At 45.0% G+C, this 22,424-nt stretch overlaps 1 long non-coding RNA gene across 2 annotated transcripts in view; it reads right to left on the reverse strand.

Annotated features, from left to right (window-relative positions):
* The window catches only part of LOC111750510 (uncharacterized), a 72,109-nt gene extending 61,643 nt beyond the window's left edge, over positions 1–10,466 (reverse strand). Inside the window, exon 1 of one of the 2 annotated variants that reach the window (XR_010321494.1) lies at positions 8,671–10,466. This is a non-coding gene — a long non-coding RNA (uncharacterized LOC111750510). The remainder of the gene's footprint in view (positions 1–8,670) is intronic. The other variant, XR_010321493.1, reaches the window with a different exon arrangement.
* Positions 10,467–22,424: the final 11,958 nt, after the last annotated feature.

Raw genomic sequence — 22,424 nt, forward strand, 5'->3', positions numbered from 1 at the left:
CCAAACACTGGTCTCATTTAAACACTTGAAGCATCAACCAACTCCTTTGATTTAGTTTTCTCCTTACTAGACAATTGTTTGGTCTCTTCTATAGTTCTAGCTGCCTAATAGAAAAGAATATGCTCAACATTCTAGCTATAAATTCTGGTATGCTGTAAGTTCACCAAGTGGTGCCACCCAAGTTGTACCCTGACCCATGGGCCTGTTGACACCCCCCACCTTACCAGCTGCCTCTTTCAATTTTGCACTGATCGTTGAAGTTTTTCTCCAAACACTGCTGGTCTGGGGTTGGCAAACCCTGGCCTGACTACAGGAGGTCGAGGTGCCCAGACAGCCTGGCTCTCTCAGGCAACCTCCCTGCCCCACCACACCTCCCATCTGGGTTGGCCCCAGGCTCTGGGAAGGATGTCCCAGCCCAAGCTGGGACATTCCCCAGATCCCGAGCAGCTTGTGTCTCACAGGAAGGGGCAGCACACCTAGGGACACCTCCCTGTCTTTATGGGAGCCAGCCCAACCCACTGCCCGAGAACGTTCTGAGCCTCCTCCCACACCTGGCACACATTAACACATTTTCACTGAGGCAACATGGCGCACGAGCACTGGAATCAGAAAGACGGGTTCAAAGTCTGTGTGGCTTTGGGAAGATTGCTTAACCTCGGTGCCTCAGTTTCCTCAAGTTTTATCAGTCAGAGTTCAGTGCAGGAAATAGGAACCGCTCGAGGTATCTTGAGCAGAAAGTGACTTGGTATAAGGGGTTTGGTGCTTATGGGATGGTTGGAGTGTCTGGATAGGGGAGGGATAAGGCTGAGTCTAGGCAGTCTGCCCCTCTGCCTGGGCAGGAAGGTGGGGCATTGGCATTACCACTGGCCTCCTGAGTGCTGGGATGCACTGACGCAGCTGTGGTCCCGGGAGCAGTGCCTCCACTGCTGCTACAACTGCCTCCTCACCTCCTCACTCTCCCCCCACCCCCACCCCCACTGTGGTCACTGGATGCTGACCCTGTGTGGAGAAAATGCATGGCCTTGCTTGAAGCTGAGGAAACCAGCCAGAGCACAGGAAGGCGGCCTCTGCCTGTCTCCCACTTGCCAATCTCACGGGAGGGCCGAGATGGTGGACACAACAGGCACCTGTAGTTTTTCTGCCTCAGAAGGACAGGAAATAGCTGGGAATGGACGCTGGGGGCTCATCGGCCACTTGAGGACTAACTGCGCTTATGCCTGGAGAACACTCTGAACCGTCCTGGCACCCAGCACGTGCTGAACAAATGGTGGCTACGGTGATGTCACAGTTGTTCTACCCCACGCCCACTGTGTGCCAGCACTGTTCTAGGCCTAGGAGGTACCACCCCAGACAAGACAGGTGCCTATGTCCGGGAGCATATAGACTCTAGCAGGAGCATAAAGTAAAGCAGTAAATATAAAACTGTGCTAGAAGCCTGGGAAGGACACAGCTGTGAGAACAGAGAGGGGGGCACTAGGCCAGACTTGGGTGGGACAGGGAAGAGACTCAGTGAAGCTTCCAGTAGAACAAAGTCTAATACGAGGTTTGAAGGACAACTAGAAATTAACCAAAATAAGCAAGGGGAGCAAGAGGGTAGGGGGTAATGCTAATTTCCACCTTGGGGGCATATGTTGTTGTTGTTGTTAGGTGCCTTCAAGTCGGTTCCTACTCATAGTAACCCTATGTACCATAGAACGAAACATTGCCTGGTCCTGCACCATGCTCACAATAGTTGTTATGCTTGAGCCCACTGCTGCAGCCACTGTGTTAACCTGTTTCATTGAGGGCCTTCCTCTTTTCCACTGACCCTATACTTTACCAAGCATGATGTCCTTCTTCAGGCACTGATCCCTCCTGACAACACATCCAAAGTATGTAAGACACAGTCTCACCACCCATCCTTGCTTCTAAAGAGCATTCTAGCTGTACTTATTCCAAGACAGATTTGTTTCTTTTGGAGGTCCATGGTATATTCAGTATTCTTCGCCAACACAATTCAAAGGTGTCAATTCTTTTTCCATCTTCCTTATTCATTGTCCAGCTTTCACATGCATGTGATGCAAGTGAAAATGCCATGGCTTGGGTCAGATGCACCTTAGTCTTCAAGGTGACATCTTTGCTTTTCAACACTTTAAAGAGGTCCTTTGCAGCAGACTTGCCCAATGCAATGTGTCTTTTGATTTCTTCACTCCTGCTTCCATGGGCGTTAACTGTGGATCCAAATAAAATGAAATCCTTGATAATGTCAATCTTTTCTCCGTTTATCACTATATTTTGTTGCTTATCAGTCCAGTTGTGAGGATTTTTGTTTTCTTTATGTTGAGGTGTAATCCATACTGAAAGCTGTGGTCTTTGATCTTTATTAGTAAGTGGTTCAAGTCCTCTTCACCTTCAGCAAGCAAGGTTGTGTCATCTGCATAACACAGGCTGTTAATGAGTCTTCCTCCAATCCTGATGCCCCGTTCTTCTTCATATAGTTCAGCTTCTCGGATTATTTGCTCAGCATACAGATTGAATAGGTATGGTGAAAGGATACCACCCCGGCACGCACCTTTCCTGACTTTAAACCATGTAGTATCCGCTTGTTCTGTCTGAACAACTGCCTCTTAATCTATGTACAGGTTCCCCACCAACACAATTAAGTGTTCTGGAATTCTGATTCTTCACAATGTTATCCATAATTTGTTATGATCCACACAGTCGAATGCCTTTGCATAGTCAATAAAATACAGGTAAACATCCTTCTGATATTCTCTGCTTTCAGCCAGGATTCATCTGACATCAGCAATGATATCCCTGGTTCATGTCCTCTTCTGAAGCTGGCCTGAATTTCTGGCAGTTCCTGTTGATATACTGCTGCAGCCACTTTTGAATGATCTTCAGCAAAATATTAATATTTTGATATTAATTATATTATTCAATAATATCTGCATTCGGTTGGATCACTTTTCTTGGGAATAGGCGAAAATATGGATCTCTTCCAGTCAGTTGGCCAGGTAGCTGTCTTCCAAATTTCTTGGAATAGATGACTGAGTGCTTCCAGTGCTGCATCCATTTGTTGAAACATCTCATTTGGTATTCTGTCAATTCCCAGAGCCTTATTTTTTCACTAATGCCTTCAGTGCAGCTTGGACTTCTTCCTTCGGTACCATTGGTTCCTGATCATATGTTACCCCTAGAAATGGCTGAATGTCAACCAATTCCTTTTGGTATAGTGACACCGTGTACCCCTTCCATCTTCTTTTGATGTTTCCTGCGTCGTTAATATTTTCCCCATAGAACCCTCCAGTATTGGAACTCGAGTCTTGAATTTTTTCTTCAATTCTTTCAGCTTGAGAAATGCCGAGCGTGTTCTTCCCTTTTGGTTTTCCATCTCCAGCTCTTTGCACACGTCATTATAATACTTTGTCTTCTCGAGCCACCCTTTAAAATCTTCTGTTCACCTCTTTTATTTCATCATTCTTCCTTTTGCTTTAGCTGCTTGATGTTCAAGAGCAAGTTTCAGAGCCTCTTCTGACATTCATTTTGATCTTTTTCCTGTCTTTTTAGTGACCTCTTGCTTTCTTCATGTATGATGTCCTTAATGTCAGTCCACAACTCGTCTGGTCTTCAGTCGTTAGTGTTCAACCCATCAAATCTGTTTTTGAGATGGTCTCTAAATTCAGGTGGGATATACTCAAGGTCGTACTTTGGCTTTTATTAACTTGTTCTAATTTTCTTCAGTTTCAACTTGAATTTGCATATGAGTAATTGATGGTCTGACCTGCAATCGGCCCCTGGCCTTGTTCTGACTGAGGTATTGAGCTTTTCCATCGTCTCTTTCCACAGATGCAGTGGATTTGATTCCTGTGTATCCCATCTGGTGAGGTCCATGTGTATATTCGCCGTTTATGTTGGTGAAAAAAAAGGTATTTGCAATGAAGAAATCCTTGGTCTTGCAAAATTCTATTATGCATCGTTTCTATCACTGACATCATATTTTCCAACTGCCAATCCTTCTTCTTTGTTTCCAACTTTCACATTACAAAATCCTGGAAGATGGGGAGAGCTTGGCATTTTCCAGGAATGGACATCTGACCAGTGCATGGAGTCATGGGTGGGGGTTGTGGAGAAGAAATTAAGCTGGAGAGGAAAGCAAGGCAGGGAAAGCTCATGGGACTTTATGTCTTTTTAAAGAATTTAAGCTTTATCTTGTAGGCAATGGGGAGCCATAGAAAGCGTTTTAGCAGGGAGAAGGTTTCATTTCTAAAACCAAAATAGTGGTATTTCTAAAACTGCTTTGATGTGGTCTGTGCAACAGGCTGGTAGAAGGCAGGGCTGCTGGTGAGGATTTCAGTTATCATGATATTGTAGCCATCTGGCCTGGAGGGGGATGGGAGTCCCTGGGTGGCATAAACAGTTAAAGTGCTCAGCTGCTAATCAAAAGGTTAGAGGTTTGAGTCCCCCCAGAGGCACCTCAAAAGAAAGGTTTGGTAATCTACTTCTAAAAAATCAGCCATTGAATCTGTGAAACATTTCATAACATGGAGGAACCTGGAAGGCATTATGCTGAGCGAAATCAGTCAGAGGCAAAAGGACAAATATTGTATAAGACCACTATTATCAGATCTAGAGAAATAGTATAAACTGAGAAGAACACATACTTTTGTGGTTACGAGGCGGGGAGGGAGGGAGGGAGGGAGAGGGTTTTTACTGATTAATTAGTAGATAAGAACTGCTTTAGGTAAAGGGAAGGACAACACTCAATACATGGAAGGTCAGCTCAATTGGACTGGACCAAAAGCAAAGAAGTTTCCGGGATAAAATGAATGCTTCAAAGGTCAGCGGAGCAAGGGCGGGGGTTTGGGAACCATGGTTTGAGGGGACTTCTAAGTCAATTGGCAAAATAATTCTATTATGAAAACATTCTGCATCCCACTTTGAAATGTGGCGTCTGGGGTCTTAAATGCTAACAAGCGGCCATCTAAGATGCATCAATTGGTCTCAACCCACCTGGAGCAAAGGAGAATGAAGAACACCAAGGTCACATGACAAATAAGAGCCCAAGAGACAGAAAGGGCCACATGAACCAGAGACCTACATCACCCTGAGACCAGAAGAACTAGTTGGTGCCCGGCCACAATCGATGACTGCCCTGACAGGGAGCACAACAGAGAACTCCTGAGGGAGCAGGAGATCAGTGGGATGCAGACCCCAAATTCTCATAAAAAGACCATACTTAATGGTCTGACTGAAACTAGAGGAATCCCGGCAGCCATGGTCCCCAGACCTTCTGTTGGCACAGGACAGGAACCATCCCCGAAGACAACTCATCAGACATGAAAGGGACTGGACAGTGGGTGGGAGAGAGATGCTGATGAAGAGTGAGCTAATTATATCAGGTGGACACTTGAGACTGTGTTGGCATTTCCTGTCTGGAGGGGGGGTGGGAGGATAGAGAGAGTTGGAAGCTGGCAAAATTGTCACGAAAGGAGAGACTGGAAGGGCTGACTCATTAGGGGGAGAGCAAGTGGGAGTACGGAGTAAGGTGTATATAAACTTATATGTGACAGACTGACTTGATTTGTAAACATTTACTTGAAGCTCAATAAAAGTTAATAAAAAAAAAAAAAATCAGCCATTGAAAACCCTGTGGAGCACAATTCTACTCTGATATGCATGGTGTTGCCATGAGTCAGAGTGGATTGGACAGCGCCTGGTTAGAGGAGGATGGGGAAAGGCAGAGCAGATTCGGAGGTGTTTAGGAAGAGGCAGAGTGCGCAGGACGGGTGTGGGGGCAAGGGGCAGGGAGGAACCAAGGGCGGCTGCCAAGTTTCAGCAGCAGGCGCAATGGGCAGGGTGGGGCCCTCATTTACTCCTGGCACTTGCTCCCAGGGCGGTGCCCACCCACAGGCTCCCTGCCTCTGGAAAGGGTTCACAAAAAGGCCCCTCCTTCCCATTAACCTTATGGCCTGCATGCAACTCAATCCCACCAAAGTTTATTAAGCACCTATTATGTGCCAAGAACCAGGGAGGCTTCGCCCAGACCTGTCTAAGGGAGCTTTAACTGGATGGCTGAAGAGGCACTGGAGCAGGGGTCAGAGGTGTGAGTGGAGTTAAGGGAAAACCTTTGCCTACATTCAGGTTCCACCCCCAGGGCTGGAGCAACCTGACCCCTGACGTTTCACCACTATAACAAGAAAGGTACAAGGGTTATCAGCAGGGACTTAGACAAAGCCATGGGCCCCCAAACCCAGATGGAACAGGCAGCTCCCCTAGTCTCTTTCTGCTCTGAAAGGCAAAGTTGTATGTTCCAACTGCTGTGAGACACCCACCTGCCCCTCGCTCACAGGATGCGCTCCCCACTGTCCAAAGGGCTCAGGCATTTTCCCAGAGGTCTCTTTTAACAGGGAGACATTAACCCTTTACTGACTGGGTGACATACTAACCTCTTACCGATTCACTATACAATACACTCTTAATCGTTGTTAGGTGTCATCAAGCATTTCAACTCATAGTGACCCCATGTGACCGAGTAGAGCTGCCCCCTAGGGTTTTCTAGGCTATAATCTTTACAAGAACAGATCACCACGACTTTCTCCTAAGGAACCACTGCTGTTGTCTTAGGTGCCCTCGAATCTGTTACGACTCATAACAACCCTATGTACAACAGAACTAACGACCCTATGTACAACAGAACTAACGACCCTATGTACAACAGAACTAACGACCCTATGTACAACAGAACTAACGACCCTATGTACAACAGAACTAATGACGCTATGTACAACAGAACGAAACACTGCCTGGTCCTGCTCCATCCTCACAATCATGGTTATGCTTGAGCCCACTGTTGCAGCCACTGTGTTAATCCATCTCATTGAGGAACCACTGGGTGGGTCCAAGCCCCCTGACCTGACCTTTCCGACCTGACCTTTCCGTTAGCAGCCAAGCACTTACCCTTGCGCCACAAGGGCTCCTTCACTATTCACTAAATCAAAAAATCCGTTGCTGTTGAGTCAATTCCGATTGCCAGCGACTCTATAGCATAGAGTAGAACTGTCCGCTAGGGTTTCCAAGGAGCAGCTGGTGGATTTGAACTGCTGACCTTTCGATTAGCAGCTGAACTCTTAAATACTGTGCACAAGGGCTCCTTCATTATACACAAGTGCAGAAAAATTATAGAATTGCTTTTGCCTGAGCCTAGAAGAGAGGCCTATTTTTTTTATAAAGGTGAGAGGTACTATTTATCATGCACTTAAGTTTCATATTTCTAAATCTTTGAAATTCTGTGAGGCTATTATTGTCCCCATTTTGCAAATAATGAAACTGAAGTTGAATTAGATTAAATAATTTGTTTATTTAAGGTCACCTGGCTACCAGGTGGCAGAACTGAAATTTGAACCTGCCCAGGTCTGTCTGCCACCAGGCCTTCTTCTTAATGACTCCATGGTCATTAAGCCCTCCTCTCTGAATCCCCTGCTCCCTGCCAGTCCCCTATTCCTGGAGTAGTCAGGCTCAGAAGGGTGTTTTTCTCTCATGCTTTTTTCATGGTTGTTTGACTGGGCCCAGGATTCAAGGCTTCTGGGAAGCATGGGGTGTACAGAGCTGAGGCCGGTTTGTTGAGGGGAAGCTCAGGGCACTGCAGGGGAAGAAGTCTGGAAGGGGACAGAGGAACCAATTACAGTCCTATGAGACTCCTCAGCTCCCTCCTCCTTCCCCCAGCTGGGGGTCTCCTAGGCACTGCAGAGTCCTGCTCTTGTCCCCACCAAGTTGCAGAATCCTGGGACTCTGGGAGCTTGCTGTTTCCCCTCCCAATCTGGCTCTGAGAAGCCTCCGGACATCCCCTTCCCCCCTGCTCTGGGACGTTGTCCAGGGCCTCAGCCTACTGGCCTGAGGCTCCCACCTCGAGTTTAATTTCCACCAACCCTAATGCCCTCAAATCCCCCAGCTGAGACACCAGGCTAGGGTACAGCCTGCAGAGCTCATTCATGTGAAGTAGCTGTCCCGTGACCATGGCAGGAGGGGGGAAAAGCCTCCATACCCTCTGCCCCCAAATCTGGGCTCCCTGCCACTGCTCCACACAGCTTTCAGGGGGGAAAAAAAGATCTCATCTAAACTGAGACCAGTTGTATTTCTTGGATCACAAGACCTCAGCTGTGCCCCTGGGCAAATCTTGGTGACACCAGGTCCTTGACTAGGACTGGGCAGCCTCCAGGGCTTGGCAGCTGCTGTGGATCCTAGCCTTTGCTGGGTGATGAACCATCACTAGTCAGAGGCCTGTGTTTGGCAGGCCCATGGAGGAGCCTCCAACATACAGTCCCATGGGCCACGGCTGAGGGAGGTTCCTCCCACCCCCAGGCAAAGGCTTATTCCTCCTCTTCCTGCCCTCTGCTAGGGATGCCTGTCTTGAGTCCACTTGGGCAGGATCTTCAGGTCCTCCTCTTTGTTAGCATAAGCCCCAGCACTCTGAAGCCTCCGGTCCCCTCTGTTTACGCGTGTACACACACATACACACATACTCGCCATGTCCACGTCCCTGGAGTAGTCCATACACCCACACCCACAAACTTACGGTCACTCCCTAAACAACAGACACCTCAACCCGCAACACCCCCCTCCCACGCAGACAGTTCATACATATGCATGAACTCCTCAAGGCCTGAAAGCCGGCTGTGTTTCCACACTGACCTTCTTCAAGGCTTGAGCACACAGGAAACCTGGAGAGAGGGCCGGTCTGCGAGCACACAGGACGTTTCCCTCCCAACTCTCCCTCCCAAAAGGCCTCCTTCCTGTCCTCCACTCCATTCTGGCCACCCCCACAGCCCAGACGTGGCACTGTGGGGCGCCCTCGTGTGGGCCAGAGCGGCCCTGCAGTCTCGCCGCCGGGCTCCGCAGCTTCCTTCCAACGTCTGCCCCTCCTCTAGAGCCGTCGGCCCCGCTGTCCATTCGCTGTCTACGCTGTCCACGGCCACTCTAGTTATTTCCCCTGGCCTCCTTCCAGCTTAGATTCCCTTCCTTCTTATTCTCTGAGGAATTTCTCACATATCCTTTAAAATATAATATTTTGAGCATATAAAGTATTTAACAAAATATTATTTATAAAACATAATATAATAAACACCCATGAACGTGCCACCCAACACGAGTACTAGAACATCTCTTAACAACTTCTGTCCTCCTTTGTGTTGTTCTTCAGCCCTCTCCTGTCTCCCCCAGCAAGACGTAAACACCGCCCTATATTGTGTTTACTAAAAAAAAAATTACTTCTTTAAAAACAAAACAAAACTTTTTCATCACATAACGACATATCCTTAAATTATGTATTTATGTGGATTTCCTTGTTTTTGAGCTTGTTAGAAATGATATGTTTGATATAGTCTAGGGCTTTTTCACTCAACTTTGTTTCTAAGATTCCAGTATGTTGTTATATGCAGTCACTGCTTATGGTTTTCAATGCTATATAGTAATTATATTTTTTAGTATGTGTGCCAATTTTTGCCTATTTTGTCTCAGGTCCAAATCTACCGGTCTAAACTCTGGTCTGTGATACTGGGGCGGGACTCCGCAGCTACATTTCCTTGTCCGCTGGTGCCCTGTTAGATTCTGCCAGTAGGCGGCGCTGAAGATTAGAAGGTGGGAGGAGAAGAGAATAGCTGCCTTCCTTTTCTATCCCAGTTGCTTGCAGTTTGGCTCCGGTGGTGACACTTAGAAGTCCTGGGTGACGCAAGCAGTTTGCACGTAGCTACTAACCAAAAGGTTGGCGGTTTGAATCCACCCAGTCGTACCTCAAAAGAAAGTCCTGATGATCTACTTCAGCCATCGAAAACCCTAGGGCGTGAAGTTCTACCCTGGCACTCACTGGGTCACCGTGAGTCAGAATGGGCTCCATAGTAATGGGTTTAATGATTTTTAGAAGTCCCCGTGTGGTGTAAATGGTTAATGTGCTTGGCTGCTAACAGAAACTTTGGAGGATTGAGTCTCCCCAGAGATACCTCTGAAGAAAGGCCCGACAATCTACTTCTGAAAAAATCAGCCATTGAAAACCCTGTGGAGCACAATGCTACTTTGACACACATGGGGTCACTACGAGCCGGAGTCATCTTGATGGCAACTGGTTCAGTGGCGTTTAGCCTCCAATTTCTTTTCTCACTCCCAGCACTAGCCTCATTGCATCCTCTCAGGTGGTGTCCCCTCCTTAGAGGTCAGAGCTCTAGTTGCTCAGGACTCTCCTCCAAGTTTCTGGGTCTGTAACCCCCCAGCCTCCTTTCCCTTGTGTTCTCCACCTTACGAGGTGTAGCTGCTTCCTGACATTCTCCTTCCAGGATTACCTCAGTGCTCCCTTTGGCTTCTTTCAGCCGTCCAGTGCCTGTGTAACTAACTCCCTGTATTAAATCTCCTCTGTTTGAAGTATGTATTGTGGTTTCTGTTTTCCAGGTTGTACCCTGACTGATACAGTGTAAATATTCTTTAATGTATCCATTCCCGTTTTGGTAGACATTTGGGTTATTTCCACTCCTGGTACACACATACAAAGGTTTATAGATACGTATACGAGAAACGGGATGCTGGGACCTAGGGTATGTGAATATTTCATTTAACGAGATGCTGTCAAATTGTTTTCCAATTTACACTCTCACCTAAAATGTATACAAAAATCTCCTTGATCTACATCCTCTCCAAATTCCACATAGTCCTCCCTGAAGTGTGGGGGGGAGCGGTGCTGAGGGCCTTGGGAGGAGGGGGATGCTGAGGGGCACAGAAGTTGGTCTTGGGAGGGCCCATACACCCATGGGTCCCAGCCTAACCCAGCCAGAGGGGCTTTCGTGCCACTGGGGAAGTCTGAGGCTTGTGCCACCTGAGGAAGGCTCACTAACTCCTGATGGAAAGGTTCACCCCTGTGCCCAGTTTCTTGGTCGAGGAAAAATCATCCGTACCCTCCCAGCCTGTAAGATGGGGGTAACAAGCCCTGTTTGAAAGGGTTATTGTAAGGATTTCATGAGAGCCTGGCAAAGAATCCTGCTGCACGTACCAGGTGCTCACTGAACATGGGTTTCTTTTCCTCTGGCCTCCTGGCCCCACTGAATCCACTTCTTTTAGAAAGTGGAAGAAAATGAAACAAAATCCCAAACGAATTACAGTTCTTATCTTCATCATCATTAACAGAGCATTTATTCATTGCTTGCCCGCAGAAAGGAAACATTTTCAAACGTCCATGGAAGTTTGAAAAAAAAAAAAAAACAGGAGTTTAAATTTTAATTAGGGTTCCTGCGTTCTAGGAGTGGGAATTATCTGGTTTCTCTTGGAACTTTTGGTTGATAACTGTTATGGATTGAATTGTGTCCCTCCAAAATGATCTCTTTTGAGATATAAATGAAACAAGCAGAGCGGCGGGGGGACCTCATACCACCAAGAAAGCAGTGCCGGAAGCTGATTGTGTCCTTTGAACCGCGTTCCCAGTGCTGAGAAGCTCTTAGACCAGGGGAAGATTGATGACAAGGACCTTCCCCCTGAACTATTAGAGAGAGAAAGCCTTCGCCTGGAGCTGCACCCTAAATTCGAACTTCTAGCATCCTAAACTGTGACAGAATAAATTTCTGTTTGTTAAAGCCGTCCACTTGTGGTATTTCTGTTATAGCAGCACTAGATAACTAAGACAGTAAGTAAAGCAAGAGCCTCTGACAATGGATTCCTCTCCCTTAGTTACCCCATTATGCCCCTAACCCCAGTCTGCACCCTCCTCAGAGAAGGGCAGAGAAGTGGACCACACCTCCCCCGGACCCTGGCTGCCACCCCTCAGGGTCCAGTCAGCTGGAATGACCTCAATTATGAGGAGGATGGAACTGCTCAGGAGCAGTGATTTCAGTCAGGAACACTGACTGCCCAAATACCACCTTCTTCACCAGATTCGATGCCACCTGAGTTTCCACCATGGGATTTTACTTACCTGTGGATAAAATGCTGTGGGAAGGTTATCACACTAAATAATGGACAATTTACACAAGTCATCTAGTTCAACCTCTCTCCCAATACAGCTTAGCATTCCAGACCCAGCTAGTGGGGCCTCAGCTTGAATGCTGACAAGGACGGGGGGCCCATCACCTCTCAGAGCAGCTCTTTCAATGTCTGGGCTGCTTCAACTTCTAGCAGGCTCTTCTCATACCGGTCAGCTCCTGCCAGGAGAGTCACAGAGCAAAGGCCTGTGTGGTGCCAGGCTATGAGGGATACAGGTCATCCAGACCCTGTTCCTGCCTTCGGGGCAGACCAGGTCTGGAGTGAGGATGGGAGCAGGGCCCTGGCTCCCAGCACCCTCAGCAGCCCTGGGGATCTGCACTTGTCCCACATTCAGAGTTCTGCCCCAACCTCTGGATGATGGAGCCGTCAGGCGCACAGTGGGACAGTCACCAATGGCCAGGACACTTCCTCTCTGTAAGCAGCCTGGCTGCTCATGCTGCACATTTCCAGGTGCTGTCAGAGTGCATCCCCGGTCTGACCCTGACCATGACGCTGTGGCCTCCCTTCCAGCAGCCCAGCTGCCAAACTGGGAATGCGCTAAGGTGGAGCTATGTTGTCTCCTGGTTGGCAGGAGAGGTTGCTGATTTGCTTGGGAATTAGCTCAGTGGCTTTCAAACTTTAACATGCAACAATCAGGGGCTGTTGAAACAGATTTCTAGGCCCTATCCCAAGTTTTTAATTTGGGGCCGCCTAGATCTGGGGCTCCCTGAAATGTGTAATTGTAACAAGTTCCCGGCTGATGAAAGGTTGGCAGTTCAAGTCCACCCAGAGGAGCCTTGGAAGAAAGGCTTGGAGATCTGCTTCTCAAAAATCAGCCATTGAAAACCCTATGGAACACAGTTCTGCTCTGATAAAAAACAGGACTGGATTAGCCAGTTCCCAGGTATTTCCTGGAAGCTAATCAGGCTCAGGGAGTGGCTGCACCTAGATGTCACTGTCCCATCAGGATCACTAAGCATCTGCCCACATACTACAGGGCTGCAGAGGGGCCTCCATACCCTTCTTGGACCCCAGCCCTAGGCCTGAGGTCAAGGTTACAGTCCATTGGAGACCCTGCCCACCCCTTCCTCCAAGGCTCAGAGAATTAATGGTCTGTTCAACAAACACGTATTGAGTGCCTACCACCTGCAGGAGATACAGCCAGGAATACACAGACACATCACTGCCCTACCTGGAGGTTACAGAGAATTGATAAGGGAGACAGGCAGAAACAAATGCAAATTCACACACTTGAGGAACGCCCAAAGGACCGGGGTACGAAGCTGGAGGTGGAGTCAAGAGACCCTGCCTCCCTCTGAGAAGCCAGAGAACATGAGCTCTGCACTGAAGTTTGAGGGAAGAGTCAGGTCACAGGCGGAGGGGGTGGAAGGGCTCCCTGAAGGCTGGGAAGCAGAAGGAGCCCTTCTGTACCTCCTGGGACTAAATGTCCTACTTTCCTTCACACCTGCACAGGGTCTGGGGAGGAAGTGAGCGACAGCTCTGCTGAGATACATGAAATTTTTGACACTCTTTCCTTCAACAGGTAGAACCTAATTCTCCTCCCCTCCCCTTAAGTGTGGGATAAATGTTGAAATGCTTGTTTTGAATAGACCATGGTGGAAGCGGTGGTGTGTGGCTTTAGAGATTAGGACATGGTGGCTTCCTTTCTGGTCTCTCTCCTGGGCCGCTCGCTCACTCTCGGGGTAGCCACTGCCATGTCACAAGGACACTCAGCAGCCCTCTGGGGAGGTCACTGTGACAAGGAGCTAAGACTTCCTGCCAATAACTAGCAGTAATATGTCAGGAGAGAAGAGGGAAAGAGACAAGGGAAGTGGGTGGAAAGTAGGGGAATGGGGTGTGGAGGAGCTTTGGGAAGGGCTCTGCACATTAATTATAACCGTCATATTTGGGATCTCCAGGTTGTCCTTTAGAAGCTTCTTTAATTCAGAGTACCCAAGACCTCCAAATCTCTAACAAACCTGTTCTCATTCCCTTTATTCACATTAAGGCATGCTTAAGGACAGATTAAAGCATTCATGCTCCCAGGGGGTATTTGCATTCTGTCAAGAGATAGACATTTGAGAAGTAAAGGGAATTATTTGATGAGAGGTAGGAAAAATTCTTGAAGTGAACACTGGATGTTTGCCTACTCCTAAGGCCATTCTGAGTGATAAGGCTTCCTCCTTCAATCAAGGAGCTGGCTGGCCTCTGGCAGCTGCCTCAGAGCCAAAAGGTAAAGCAAAGATCATGGCAAGCTGAGAGAGCAGTCATATTGGGCAAAGTGGATCCATCTATTATCTCTGATATTGGAATAGAGCTCCTGGAGCTAATGGTGACGGGAACCCATAGTAAAAGCACTTGCATGACCTAAGCCAATAGAAGGACGGATAAGAGGCAGGGGAAGGCGGCGTTCCCTAAGAATGGGGATGAGAAGATATTTAGATGTTCAGCTGGGTTTGGAGTGCAAACGAGGGAATTATGTCCATCTTAGAAACCCATCTCTCCACAGTCATCTCTGGTTGGGGGAGGGGAGGAAACAGGGAGGCCTTTGTAGAACTAAATGACGCTTGTCCTTCCCTTCAGATCCTTTTAGATTAGACTCCCATGTACTCTATCTCGAGGGGGCAGTAAGGGAAATTTCAGAGCTCTGGAAAACAGGAGAAAGGATGTGGGGATGTGGGTGTTGGTAGATCCAAGGCAATTCCCTTGTCTGTCTGGTGAACTCCCAACAGGACCAGGACTATCTAGGGTCAAGGAGGTGCAAAATTTAAAGAGGCATTTACTCTCAAGATGGAGCAAGTGCAGAGCTGGCCCCTGAGAGTGAGTGCCTCTTTAAATTTTGTGCCCTGTGAGATGAGAAGGAAGAGGAGGACAGGAGCCAGTTGAATGGACACAAGGAATACAGGGTGGGGAGGAGGAATGTGCTGTCTCTTTAAGAGGAGAGATGCTAGGAGTACACGGAAAGGTGTGTATAACTTTTTGTGTGAGAGACTGACTTCATTTGTAAATTTTCACCTAAAGCACAGTAAAAAATAAAAAATTGTGCCCTAGGTGCCCCGATTGCCTCCCTCTAGTCCCAACCTAGGAGCCCTGGTGATGCAGTGGTTAAGAGCTCCGCTGCTAACCAAAAGGTCCGCAGCTTGAATCCATCAGTCACTCCTTTGAATCCCCATGGGGCAGTTCTACTTTGTCCTATAGGGCCCCTATGAGTCAGAATCGACTTGATGGCAACAGGTTTGTTTTGCTTTTTTTCCTCCCAACCTGTTCCCCACATCAACTCTTCCTTGGCTCTAACCATGTCCTAAAAATTAACAAAAGAGGATAGAGGGAAGCAGCAAGCTGTTCTCTCTTGCTAGAATGCTGCCTTCATCAGTCTGGGTCTATGCTGGAAACAAAAGCCACTCTCCATATTCTAAGCAGACAAGCCTAGACTCACTCACTCCTATCAGCTCACTCTCCAGGCTGTTCCCATGCTCACCACCTGCCAATCAGGCCACAGCTCCTTGGACATGATTTGTAGGCATGTCACCACCTCTGTACACACAGGATAGCTGAGCTTAGCCTTGCCAAGCCTCCAGTTATCCAGTTTCCTGTGCAGGACCTAAGGCTTGGTAATTTGAGCCCCACTCCCAGCTATGATCATATGATTCCCCCATTCTCCCTTGTTCCCTGATACAGCCTGGAGGGGGAGGAAGCATTTTTAAATGCTCACAATCAAGGACTGGGGAAGCCACTCTAAAATGCTGCCATCTAGTTTCTAATGTCCTGATGAATCCAAAGTCCCTCAGCACAGCCAGTGTCAGGCAAGGAACAGGACACCACACGAGGGCTCTGGCCATCCCCTTCACTGCAGAGATCTTACCTTCTGTCTGCAATGGGCCATTTGGTGCTCCTTCCTGGAATTAGTTTGTGCTCCACATCTGACCTGTGCAAAAATGTGGTGAAACCTGAGCTCACCACTGATTTGGACTAAAGCCCTGGTGACCATTTAAACCGAAATGCATTTATAGCTCTGAATATTTCATGACAGGTAGAGTACAGCAACCAGCATAATTTATTAAAGTCTGATTGCCCACCATGGGTATTAATTCCTTTTTCCTGCATAAGGTCAGACAAAGGTAAATTCACTTTGGAGGACAAGTCTAATATGGCCAAGTGGTGTTACCCAAGGTCCCTGGGAGTCTCACTACTAACCAAACGGTTAGTGGTTCAAATCCACCCAGTGCCACCATGGAAGAAAGGATTGGCAATGTACTTCCATAAGATTACAGCCACTGAAAGCCCTATGGAGCACAGTTCTACTCCTGACACACATGGGGTTGCTATGAGTCGGAATAGACTTGATGGTGACAGTTGGGGTATTACTCAACCTCATTTTTTTTTTTTTTTTTTTTTACTGAGTATGGAATGCTCTGTATTATTATTATTATTATAATTTTTTAATATTTCATTGTGTTTTTGTTTTTTAAAGATTAAAACAAAAAAAAGCCTTGGAAATCCTATGCGGCATTCTTATACTGTCTTTTTTTTTTTTTTTTCGTACTTTAGATAAGGTTTACAGAGCAAATTATTTTCTCATTAAACAATTCATACAGAAAGTATTCTTTAATGTTGGTTACAATCCCTGCAATGTCTGCACTGTCACCATTTCCATGCCCCCTGCCCCATTTCTATCCATCCAGGTTCCCTGCCCCTCCTTGCCTTCTCATCTTCGCTTTTGGGTTAATGTTGGACTGTTTGGTCTCTTATAGTTGATTGTTTAAAGGAATACATTCATCATGGGTGTTATTGTTTATATTATAGGCTAATCTATTATTTGGCTGAAAGGTGACCTTGGGGGGTGGCTTCGTTTCCAGGTTAAAAGGGTGTTTTATAGTGATAGTCCTAAGGGTTCCTCTAGTCACTATCAGTCCAGTAAGTCTGGTCTTTTTATGAATTTGAGTTTTTTCTACATTTTTCTCCCGTTCTAACCACAACCTTCTATTATATCCTTAGTCAAAATGGTTGGTAGTGGTGGCCAAGCATCATCTAGTTCTTCTGGTGTCAGGCTAGAAGATACTGTGGTTTGCGTGGTCCATTAGTCTTTTGGACTAATGTCTTCCTTGAGTCTTTGGTTTCCTTCACTCTCCTTTGCTCCAGACAGGAAGAGACCAATAGTTGTATCTTATATGTCCGCTTGCAAGCTTTTAAGACCCCAGACTCTACTCACTAAACCAGGATGTAAAACGTTACCTTTATGAACTAAGGTATGCCAATTGACCTAGTTGTCCCATGAGACTATGGTCCTGAGCCTTCAAACCCAGTAAATCAACCCTACAACGTGTTTGGGTATGTCTAGGAAGTATCCATAACTGTGCCCCTATGTGATTTATTGTATATATGAATATACAAACAGCACACACAAACATGTATGTGTGTATATATATATCTCTGCAGGTACATGTATTCCCATATGTCTTCCCACACCCATATAGCATACATATCTACGTATGTAACCACTCACATATTTTTTGCTTGTTATTACTGTTGTTGCAAGATGGTATGTGTTATAGCGTTTACCATTCAGACTAGACCAGATCTGTTGCTGTCGAGTCAATTTTGACTCATAGTGACCCTATGGGACAGAGTAGAACTGCCCCATAGCATTTCTAAGGAGTGACTGGTGGATTCGAACTGTCATCTTCTGGTTAGCTGCTGAACACTTAACCACTGTGGCACCAGGGCTCGGGTACTTCTCAGTGTCTTCGTTTACCTTGGTCAAGTTGTACTGACTTCCCCCATATTGTGTATTGCCTTTCCCATCACCAGAATTAATGTGCATCTACTATCTAGTAAGTGATATCCTCTCCTTTCCCTCCCATCCATGGTTATCATCAAGGAACATTGGTTACCGTGTGTATACCTATTCTTGACTTTTTAAAAAAGTGGCTTCATGCAATATTTGTCCCTTTGTGTTTGATTTATTTCACTCAGCATAATGTCCTCCAGATTAATCCATGTTATAAGCTGTTTCACAGACTCATTATTATTCTTTATTGTTGCATAGTATTCCATTGTATGTATGTACAACAATTTGTTTATCCATTCTTCTGCTGATGGGGACTTAGGTTACTTCCATCTTTTTGCTATTGTAAATAATGCTGCAGTGAATGTGGGTGTGCGTATGTCTATTTATGTCACTGCTCTTATATCTCTAGGACATATACCTAGTAGTGAAATTGTTGGATCATACGGTGTTTCTATTTCTAGCTTTTTGAGAACACACCATACCATTTTCCATAGTGGTTGTACCATTTTACAATCCCATCAGCAGTGTATAAAAGCTCCAATCTCCCCACAACCTCATCAGTATTTGTTGTTCTGTTTTTTTGATCAGTGCCATTTTTGTAGGAGTAAGATGGTATCTCACTGTAGTTTTGATTTGCATCTCTTTCATAGCTAGGAGCCCTGGTGGTGCAGTGGTTAAGCATACAGCTGCTAACCAAAAGGTTGATGCTGTTGGAACCCACCAGCCACTCTGCAGGAGAAAGACGTGGCAGTTTGCTTCTTAGAGCCTTGAAAACCCTGTAGGGCTATTCTACTCTGTTGTATAGGGTCACTATGAGTTGGCATCGACTTGACGACAATGACTTTTTAACAGTTAACGATTGTGAGCCATTCATGTGTTTGTTAGGTGCCTGAATTCCTCTTTGGAGAAGTGTCTGTTCATGCCCTTTGCCCATTTTTGGATTGGATTTTCTTTCTGTTGTTGAGTTGTTGAAGTTTTCTATATATTTGAAATTAGATCCTTATTAGATACGTTGTTACCAAAAATTTTTCTGAGTCTGTAGGTTCTCTTTTTACTCTTTTGGTAAAGTCTTTTGATGAGCATAAATATTTAATTTTAAGGAGATCTCAGTTGTTCATGCATTTTTAGTTGTATTTATGCCAAAAATTAGGACCCCTAGCTTTGTCCCTATGTTATCTTCCAGGAGCTTTATAGTTTTAGCTTTAACATTTAGGTCTTTGATCCATTTTGAGCTAGTTTTTGTGTACGGTGTAAGGTATGGATCCTGTTTCATTTTTCTTCATATAGATATCTAGTTTTGCCAGCACCATTTGTTAAAGATACTGTTTTTCCCTGTTGAATGGGCTTGACCCTTTGTTGAAGATCAACTGTCTATAGGTGGTTAGATTTACTTCTAGGCTCCCAATTCCAACTGGTCTATGTGTCTGTCCTTATACCAGCTACCAGGCTGTTTTGATTACTATGGCTGTATAGTAAGTTCTGAGATCGGGAAATGTGAGGCCTCCTACATTGTTCTTTTCTTCAATATTGCTTTAGCTATTCAGGACCTATTTCCTTTCTATATAAAGTTGGAGATTAGTTTTTCAATTTCATTAAAGACTGTTGTTGGGAATCGGATTGGGGTTGCATTATATTTATAGATTGCTTCGGGTAGTGTTGACATTTTCACAATGTTAAGTCTTCCAATCCATGAGCATGGAATATTTTTCCATTTATGTAGGTCTCTTTGGGTTTCTCGAAGTAGTGTTTTGTAGTTTTCCTTATATGGGTCTTTTACAACCCTGGTTAGATTTATTCCTAAGTATTTTATCCTTTTGGGGGCTACTGTAAATGGTAGTACCTTCTGGATTTCCTTTTTGGAATTCTTCTTGTTAGTATATCCAGTTTACCCGTTGCCCTCGGGTCAATTTCGACTTTAGTATAGAGGAGCCCAAATGATTTTTGTATGTTGATCTTGTACCCTGCCACTTTGCTGAATCCTTCTATTAGTTCCAGTAACTTTTTTGTGGAATCTCTGGGGTTTTCTTTGTATAGGAACATGTCATCTGTGAATAGGGGTAGTTTTACTTCTTCCTTACCAATTTGGATACCCTTTATTTCCCTTTCTTTCCTTATTGCTCTAACTAGGACTTTCAGTACAATATTGAATAAGAGTGGTGATAATGGGCATCCTTATCTTATTTCCATTCTCACGGAGAATGTTTTCAATCTCTCTCCATTGAGAATAATGTTGGCTGTTGGTTTTGCATATATACTCTTAATTATGTTTAGGAATTTCCCTTGTATTACTCTTTTACTGAAAGTTTTTATCAGGAAATGGTGTTGGACTTTATCAAATGTCTTTTCTGCATTGATCGAAATCATCATGTGATTCTTTTTCTTTGTTTTATTTATGTGGTGAATTACATTGATTGATTTTCTAATGTTGAACCACCCTTGTATCCCTGGTATGAATCTTACCTGGTCATGTGTATTATTTTTTTGACATGCTGTTGGCTAGAATTTTTTTTTTAATTTTTATTGTGCTTTAAGCGGAAGTTTACAAATCAAGTCAGTCTTTCATACCAAAATTTATATACACCTTGCTATATACTCCTAGTTGCTCTTCCCCTAATGAGACAGCACACTCCTTCTCTCCACCCTCTATTTTTGTGTCCATTCAGCCAGCTTCTGACCCGCTCTGCTCTCTCATCTCTCCTCCTGACAGAAGCTGCCCACATAGTTTCATGTGCCTACTTGATCCAAGAAGCTCACTCTTTACCAGTATCGTTTTCTATTCCATAGTCCAGTCCAATTCCTGTCTGAAGAGTTGGCTTTGGGAATCGTTTCTGTCTTGGGTTAACAGAAGGTCTGGGGACCACGACCTCTAGGGTCCTTCTAGTCTCAGTGAAACCATTAAGTCTGGTCTTTTTAAGAGAATTTGAAGTTTGCATTCCACTGCTTTCCTGCTCCCTCAGGGGTTCTCTGTGGTGTTCCCTCTCAGGGCACCATCTAGTTCTTCTGGTCTCAGGCTGATGTAGTCTCCGGTTTATGTGGCCCTTTCTGTCTCTTGGGCTCATAACTACCTTGTGTCTTTGGTGTTCTTCATACTTCTTTGCTCCAGGTAGGTTGAAACCAATTGATGCATCTTAGATGGCCACTTGCTAGCATTTAAAACCCCAGACATGTTGGCTAGAATTTTGCTGAGAATTTTTCACCTATATTCAAGAGGGATATTGGTCTGTAATTTTTTTTGTGTATGTGTGGTATCTTTGCTTGGCTTTAGTATCAGGGTTATGCTGGCTTCACAGAATGAATTAGGGAGTATTCCTTCCTTTTCTGTGTACTGGAATATTTTGAGTAGAATTGGCATCAACTCTTCTCTGAATGTTTGGTAGGATTCTCCAGTGAAGCCATCTGGGCTGGGGCTTTTTTTTGTTATTGTTAGGAAGTTTTTTTTTTTTTTTTAATGACATTTTTGATTTCTTCCTTTGTTATGAGTCTATTTAGATTTTCTACCTCTATTTGTGTTAGTTTAGGTAGGTAGTAGGTTTCTAGAAATTTCTTCTAGGTTTTCAAAATTTATTAGAGTACAATTTTTCATAGTAATTTGTTATGATCATCTTTATCTCAGTTGGTTCTGTTGTGATGTTGCCCATTTCATTTCTCATTTTGGTTATTTGTGTTTTCTCATTTTTTTTTTTTCTTTGTCAATCTGGCCAGTGGTTTGCCAATTTTATTGATCCTCTCAAAGAACAAACTTCTAGTTTTGTTGATTCTTTCTATTGTTTTTCTATTTCATTTATTTTTACTCTGCTCGTCATTATTTCCTTTCTTCTGCTGAATGTGGACTTCTTTAGCTGTTCCTTTTCTATTTGTTCAAGTTGTCAGGTTATCGGTTTTAGACCTTTCTTATTTTTTGATGTGTGCGTTTATTGCTATAAATTTTCCTCTGAGCATTGCTTTTGCTTTGCCCCATAGGTGTTGGTATGTTCTGTCTTCATTCTCATTTGATTCTAAAATCTTTTTTATTTAATTTTTAATTTCTTCTATGACCCAATAGTTTTAAGCAGGACATTATTCAGTTTCCATGTATTTAATGTTTTTCCTTGCTCTTTCTGTTATTGATTTCTAGTTTTATAGCATTATGGTCAGAGAAGTCACTCTGATTTTTGACAAAACTTCTTCCTGGAACATATCCTGAGGGCCTTCCAACCACTATTTGGTCTGAGGGAGTGCCACAGTCATCTTCTGGTTGGGCTAAGATACAGCTTTCTCCAGCAGAGAACTTAATTTATGGTATCTTAATTGGAGACTAACTATAGCTGTTCTACTTTCCTACAATGAATAGAAAAGAAGTAAATAGGCTTAGTTGTATCAGGAGGGCCTTAGGTTGACACAAGAGAAACTCAAGTAATAAGTAGTTCTATTCTCTCTTGAAAAGGAGTCCCTGGGTGGTACAAAAGGTTGAGTGCTCAACTACTAGCCCAGAAGTTGCCATCTGAACACACCCAGTTGTGCCTTGGAAGACAGGCCTGGCAACCTGCTTCTAAAAGGTCCCAGCCTTGAAAATCCTATGGAGCAGTTAAATTCTGCACACATGGGGTCACCATGGGTCAGAATCAACTTGATGACAACAACAATAGCAATAGTCACTCTTGCTAGAAGGTTATTTTCATTGTAT

Source organism: Loxodonta africana, chromosome 3 (genome assembly GCF_030014295.1).
Source record: "Loxodonta africana isolate mLoxAfr1 chromosome 3, mLoxAfr1.hap2, whole genome shotgun sequence".
Classification (NCBI taxonomy): domain Eukaryota; kingdom Metazoa; phylum Chordata; class Mammalia; order Proboscidea; family Elephantidae; genus Loxodonta; species Loxodonta africana.